At 46.0% G+C, this 7,415-nt stretch overlaps 1 pseudogene; it reads left to right on the forward strand.

The window, feature by feature from the left end:
• Positions 1 to 877: 877 nt before the first annotated feature.
• Positions 878 to 994, forward strand: LOC126163551 (5S ribosomal RNA; annotated as a pseudogene).
• Positions 995 to 7,415: the final 6,421 nt, after the last annotated feature.

A 7,415-nucleotide genomic window follows, 5' to 3' on the forward strand; every position in this document is an offset into this window, starting at 1 on the left:
ATTGTCGGGCGAGGCCACCAAACGTTAGCCGGATTAGTGGAGCCCAACCCTATATCTTCTTCCGGCTGGAGAACAGCCACAGTTTACTTGTAAAACGGCTCTGTTGCACATAAAAGCACCCAGCTCTCGCCGACAGCCACAGCCCCTACGTAGTCCATAGTCGTTGCGCATGCCAATGTGTTCAGTGCCGTTAATTTTCTTAACAAAGAACCGTAATTTTTACTTGGAACTTAAAAAGTTCAACAATAAACCAAATGTTTAAAACAGCTAAAAATGCAAACATACATCGCCAAGATGTGTACTAACTAAACAAGTGTTTTTAACTCGATGTACAAACCCGCGAAATTAAAACACAGCCGTTACTTTTTGACCACACCTCGTATGTACGTTCAATAAGTAATGTCCCCCATTTTCTTTCCCAGAACATATTTATTGTTAAGAGTCTGAATTTGCTGATAATCTATATAAGCATTTTTCTACGTAGTCTCCATCACGTTCTATGGTCGTACGCCAACATTTTGGAAGAGCATGCAATCCTGGTGGTAAAAGCTCGTCTCCTGTAGGCATAGCCATGTTTTCACTGCATGACTCACACTCTCGTCATCTTCAAAGTGTGCTCCCATTAGAGAATCTTAAAGCGGCCCAAAGGGATGGAAGTCAGATGGTGCCAGCTCTGGACTGAGGGTGGTTAGTGATGCCCAACTCAATTTGGCGTTGTGTTCCCGGGTTCTCAGACTTGTGTCTGGGCGTCCATTATCGTGTTGGAGCAAGATTTTTGCTGGATTCTTGTCCGTTCGAACACGTCGGAAACGGTTCTTGAGATTATTGAGTCTCTTCACGTATGCCTCTGAATTTAAGGTTGACCCTCTTGGCATCAGGCAACGGCCTTGCCGCAGTGGATACACCGGTTCCCGTGAGATCACCGAAGTTAAGCGCTGTCGGACGTGGCCGGCACTTGGATGGGTGACCATCCAGCCGCCATGCGCTGTTGCCATTTTTCGGGGTGCACTCAGCCTCGTGATGCCAACTGAGGAGCTACTCGACCGAATAGTAGCGGCTTCGGTCAAAGAAAACCATCATAACGACCGGGAGTGCGGTGTGCTGACCACACGCCCCTCCTATCCGCATTCTCAACTGAGGATGATACGGCGGTCGGATGGTCCCGATGGGCCACGTGTGGCCTGAAGACGGAGTGCTCTTGGCATCACATCCACGAGAATGACGCCATCACAATCACATCATGACTTTTCCTGCAGAGGGGGTTCTCTTGAATTTTTTCTTTTGTGGTGAATGAGGATGATGCCATTCTATGGACTGCCTTTTTGTTTCCAGCGCAAAGTGGTGCACCCAGCTTTCGCCCCCGTAACGATCCGTGACAGAAAGGCCTCTCCGTCTGTCTCAAAACGCTCCATCAATTCAGATGAAATGGCCTTTCTTTGAATCTTGTGGTCCACTGTGAGCATTCGTGGGACCCATCGTGAGCACCTCTTTGAATATGCGAGAGTCTCGAGCATTGCAGACACACTTCCAATGCTGACCGACAACTGTAGAGCCATGTCGAGTTGTGATGTGCTGTTCGGCACGAATAATGGCATCCGCACGATTCAGCACGTGTGGAACAATGCCTGTGACAGGACGTCCCGAGCGTGGCTGATCACTGAGCTCTGTTTCTGCATTTCCTGAGGCTGTAACTTTCTTTACCTATCGCCCAATTGTACTCCTATTAATTGCAGCATCGCCGTACACTGCACACAAATTTTTATTGATGTTCACCACGGTTTCTTTTCCTGCATACACGAATTCAATAACAGCATGCTGCTTGTAGCGTGAGTCGTATGTAGACGGCGTTTTGACCCTGTACTGCGGCTCTGCCAGCTTCTAGAATGGTTCGAAACTTCACCGGCGCACAGAACAAACATCAGAGGTGAAGCACCAAGAAGGACGGTTGTCTACACTCAGTTGCAGAAGTATTCGGACAGCACGTAACGGCGCATAATTTTGCAGTTTGCCGCATGAACAAATACAGAAATTGCACTTTGTAATGTATTTGGGACTGTGGGTACCATGTCGCAACGTGAAACAAGCGTCAAATACGAAGAATTGTTGTTGGACATGTGTCTGTTACGTAATATTTCCTGAAAACGGCATGGGAAGGTGCAACAAAAGTATTCGGACAAAGGCGGACAACGTGAGAGAATAGTTCATTCCGAGACGCACAGAGGGTGAAGTGTGTCCGACATTTCCTCGAGACGATAGCGATGATTAGTAAACACGTATCGCGAGCCTGTGCAGGTCGACGATGGGACGCAGAGGGAAGTGTTCTACGTTCGACCAAAGGCAGCTTCTCGTTTACCATCACACGAAGGGGAAAACCTGCAGGGAAATTGCCGGAATAGTGAACATGAAGAAAAGTACAGTTGACGACATTATTAAAAGGTTCGAGAAAGAAGACCGATTGGAATTCCGTTGCAGTACAGGACGGCCACGGACATTTTCACAGAGAGATAAACGTGTGATTGTGCGAAAGGTGCAACAGAATCCGAAAATATCTGCCACACGAATTGCAACTTAGGTGGAGGGAGACCTTGGTATAAAAGTTCACCCCGAAACCGTGCAGAGAGTACTACGACGATCGCAGTACCATGGTCGGGTGGCACGGCGAAAGCCATTCATAAATGCAGTGAACCAGAAGAAACGTATGCAGTTTGCGAGGGAATACGCCGAATACGATCAGGCTTGGTGGAATCGGGTGATATTTTGCGACGAATGTAAATTTACATTATGGCAAAGCGACGGAAAGGCAAACGTGTGGCGAAAGACCAATGAAGAGCAGAATCCCAAGATCCTCAAACCAACAGTAAAGTTTGGAGGTGGGAGCATCATGGTGTGGGGATGCATGTCCAGCAATGGTGTGGGTGATTTAGTGTTCATTGATGATACGATGAACAAGGAAGCGTATTTCAATATACTGCGAGGACATTTGAAGCAGAGTGCACGACATCTACGTATTGCGAACAACTTTCATTTTTATCAGGATAATGATCCCAAGCATACCGCGCATATTGTACAAATGTGGTTGCTCTTCAATTGCCCGAAAGTATTGCATCCCCCACCTCCCCAATCACCAGACCTTAACCCAATCGAACACTTGTGGGATAAATTGAAACGGACCCTCCACGCGGACATCTATACGAAGTGTAAGTAGGCTGTTTGGTTTTTTTAATTGGTGGCGCCACGTAGCGCTCTATATGAAAATCACTGGCTGTGCTGTGTGCAGTCTGTGACTGGTTGGCATTGTAGTGGGCAGTTGGATGTGAACAGCGCGTAGCGTTGCGCAGTTGGAGGTGAGCCGCCAACAGTGGTGGATGTGGGAAGAGAGATGGCGGAGTTTTGAGAGCGGATGATCTGCTGGACGTGTGTCCGTCAGACACAGTAAATTTGTAAGACTGGATGTCATGAACTGAAATATATATTATGACTTTTGAACACTATTAAGGTAAATACATTGTTTGTTCTCTATCAAAATCTTTCATTTGATAACTATGCCTATCAGTAGTTTGAATCTTTTATTTAGTTGGCATTAGTGGCGCTTGCTGTATTGCAGTAGTTCGAGTAACGAAGATTTTTGTGAGGTAAGTGATTTGTGAAAGGTTCAAATGGTTCAAATGGCTCTGAGCACTATGGGACTCAACTGCTACAGTCATCAGTCCCCCAGAACTTGGAGAACTACTTAAACCTAACTAACCTAAGGACAGCACACAACACCCAGCCATCACGAGGCAGAGAAAATCCCTGACCCCGCCGGGAATCGAACCCGGGAACCCGGGCGTGGGAACCGAGAACGCTACCGCACGACCACGAGATGCGGGCATTTGTGAAAGGTATAGGTTAATGTTAGTCAGGGCCATTCTTTTGTAGGGATTATTGAAAGTCAGATTGCGTTGCGATAAAAATATTGTGTGTCAGTTTAGTGTTGATCAGAATAGGTAAAGAGCGAAATGTCTGAGTACGTTCAGTTCTGCTCAGCTGTTTGAAACTCAACTAATGTAAGAGGTTTATCAGCACAGTAATTCATTAATTTTTCCAAGGGGACGTTTCAGAAGGAGACCTTGAAAGAGAAACTGCGCCAAGAATGGGCAAATATAGGCGCAGATTTCACGAAAAAACTCGTGGAAAGTGTGCCTAGTAGATTGGAGGAGGTATTGAAAATGAAAGGTGGACCCACAAGGTATTGACATTTTCGTCGTACAACTTATGAATATTTATTGGACAGTGTTCGAATACTTTTGTAGCAGCAGGGTGTGCAGGATGTTACATTTTTGTTGTTAATTTTTCTGTTATTTATGTTTTGGAAAGGAAACAATACAATAATTCTTTTGTAATTAATGTTGTTACGCATATATATTGCTAATAAATACGTTTGGGTATCACAGTGAGTGTTTCTCGAGTACTCATTGTGAAACTTCCGACTGTCCGAATACTTTTGCGACTGAGTGTATGTATATTAATGGCTTTTTTTTTTTTAATGTGGGGCATAACTTATTAAGGGGCTCCGGAACGCCCTGTACTTGCAATGTTAAAATAACGCTTATAAATTACATCTTTCCTCACAAAGTATTTGAGGTAGGAAGTTGAACTTTTTACAGAATATTTATTGGAATATGGGCTACAACTTAACACAGGGATTTTACAAAATCGAGGACAAAGATTGGATTAACTTTTTAGTGCATTCCAGGTCCATAGGATGGATTATCTTCATCCTCTGCAAACTCCTCCTCCAGCTTCCTCTTGTTGCTCCTCCTGTTTACTCTTGCTTGTATTTCTAGACTCTTTACAGCCCTGTCTGCAGCCCGAAGGCGTTCCTTGTCTAAAGCAAGCATCGCTCGTACCATGTTAGAGCCTATCTTCATTCCCATATTTCTAAATATCTTGCAGCTTACAATGTTGCCATCATTGAAAGTCGCAACAGCAACTTTACTTTTACTCATTATTATACTTCAACAAAACAGAGACTCAAGAAACAGAATTAATTACGAATATTTTCGAGATAACGACAGAGTAAATAAACATGAAACAATCGACAATCACACCAGCGATATATATTGAACCATCACAGGTTGGCCACAACACATACTTTATCTCACATCACTAAAATGTACCTGATGAACACGGACGTTAATAATAACACCATTTGACAGCAGTTTAACAGCGCCACAGTGGGTCACGCCCATGTAGAACACATTTCAAAAAAAAAATTAAAAATAGTGGTAGTCTTCGGAATTGAATAAATTATATATCTATTAAAAGGTAATAGTCTGCAGATTCAGAAAACGCAAAAAAGTAAAAATTGAACTTTTCATGATTTTGAGCCTTTCCGGAGCCCCTTAAGCGACCCTCGTACCTGCTTGTGTGTGTGTGTGTGTGTGTGTGTGTGTGTGTGCGCAGAAGGAATATGTGAACTCGCCGGACATGTACTTGGGTGCTGTATCATTACGCGATCACGGAAGCGTTTTTCTGTACGGTGACGCGCAGTTGCTCGTGCGACTTAATAATGGTGTGTCGCGCGGTCCCCTGCGCGGAGAAGAATGTGACAGCGCGCAGGTGCGAGAGCGGAACGGCGGAACGGTCTCGCCTCGCCCGCAGGCTCGCCCGTTCGCCGCTCTCCGGCGGGGCTCGGCTTTCGCCGGCGGATAAGATCTGCATCCGGCCGCGCGGCGCGCTGCCTCGCCAGCCAGGCGGGCGCCGCTCAATGGCCGCGGCCGGGCCGCATTGTTCCGCCCAATGAGACTTCCGCGGCCCACGGAGGCTCATTGAGCCAACTCGCCCACCCACCTCACCGCCTGTGGTCGGCTGGCTGTCCGCTCTCCAGGCGCGCGTCCTCGCCGCTGGTGCTGTGCTGTGCTGCCCCGTCTCACACACGCCGACTTTACTACGGCCCAGCCTGCACTGCACGACTCGCTCCTCTTTCGTACGGAATCCATCCATTATCTCGCGGGTCTGTCAAACGACGTACTGGTCTGCAGCACGAAACGAGGTGTCTTCCAAATAATTCCGGCACATTCGTAATATCGCGCCTAATGATGCAGGCATCGCTGCACACGCCGCAACTGCCGAAAGTTTCATTGTTGTATGTCACTTATTATTCAGTGCTGCATTTAGTAGAACGTGTGCCGCAGGGGAGTGTCATAGGACCGTTGCTATTCACAATATACATAAATGACCTGGTGGATGACATCGGAAGTTCACTGAGGCTTTTTGCAGATGATGCTGTGGTGTATCGAGAGGTTGTAACAATGGAAAATTGTACTGAAATGCAGGAGGATCTGCAGCGAATTGACGCATGGTGCAGGGAATGGCAATTGAATCTCAATGTAGACAAGTGTAATGTGCTGCGAATACACAGAAAGATAGATCCTTTATCATTTAGCTACAAAATAGCAGGTCAGCAACTGGAATCAGTTAATACCATAAATTATCGGGAGTACGCATTAGGAGTGATTCAAAATGGAATGATCATATAATGTTGATCGTCGGTAAAGCAGATGCCAGACAGATTCATTGGAAGAATCCTAAGGAAATGCAATCCGAAAACAAAGGAAGTAGGTTACAGTACGCTTGTTCGCCCACTGCTTGAATACTGCTCAGCAGTGTGGGATCCGAACCAGATAGGGTTGATACAAGACATAGAGAAGATCCAACGGAGTGCAGCGCGCTTCGTTACAGGATCATTTAGTAATCGCGAAAGCGTTACGGAGATGATAGATAAACTCCAGTGGAAGACTCTGCAGGAGAGACGCTCAGTAGCTTGGTACGGGCTTTTGTCAAAGTTTCGAGAACATACCTTCACCGAGGAGGCAAGCAGTATATTGCTCCCTCCTACGTATATCTCGCGAAGAGACCATGAGGATAAAATCAGAGAGATTAGAGCCCACACAGAGGCATACCGACAATCCTTCTTTCCACGAACAATACGAGACTGGAATAGAAGGGAGAACCGATAGAGGTACTGAAGGTACCCTCCGCCACACACCGTCAGGTGGCTTGCGGAGTATGGATGTAGATGTAGATGTAGATGTGTCGCACAGTTTGCGAATTTCAAGATGGCGGAGTTAGACGAGCAACGCGTATGTATTAAATTTTGCGTGAAACTCAGGAAAACCTTTACAGAGACACACCAAATGAAGCTAGAAGCCTACAGTGCAGAGTGCTTAAGCCTAATCGATGTTAGGAATAGTTCATACAGCTTAAAAATTTTGCAAAAAGGTGGAAATTTAAGGAAATGGGACCTGGATAAACTGACAGAACCAGAGGTTGTAGAGAGCTTCAGGGAGAGCGTTAGCGAACGACTGACAAGAATGGGGGAAAGAAATACAGTAGAAGAAGAATGGGTAGCTTGGAGAGATGAAATAGTGAAG

Source organism: Schistocerca cancellata, chromosome 2, assembly GCF_023864275.1.
Source record: "Schistocerca cancellata isolate TAMUIC-IGC-003103 chromosome 2, iqSchCanc2.1, whole genome shotgun sequence".
Taxonomy (NCBI): Eukaryota; Metazoa; Arthropoda; class Insecta; order Orthoptera; family Acrididae; genus Schistocerca; species Schistocerca cancellata.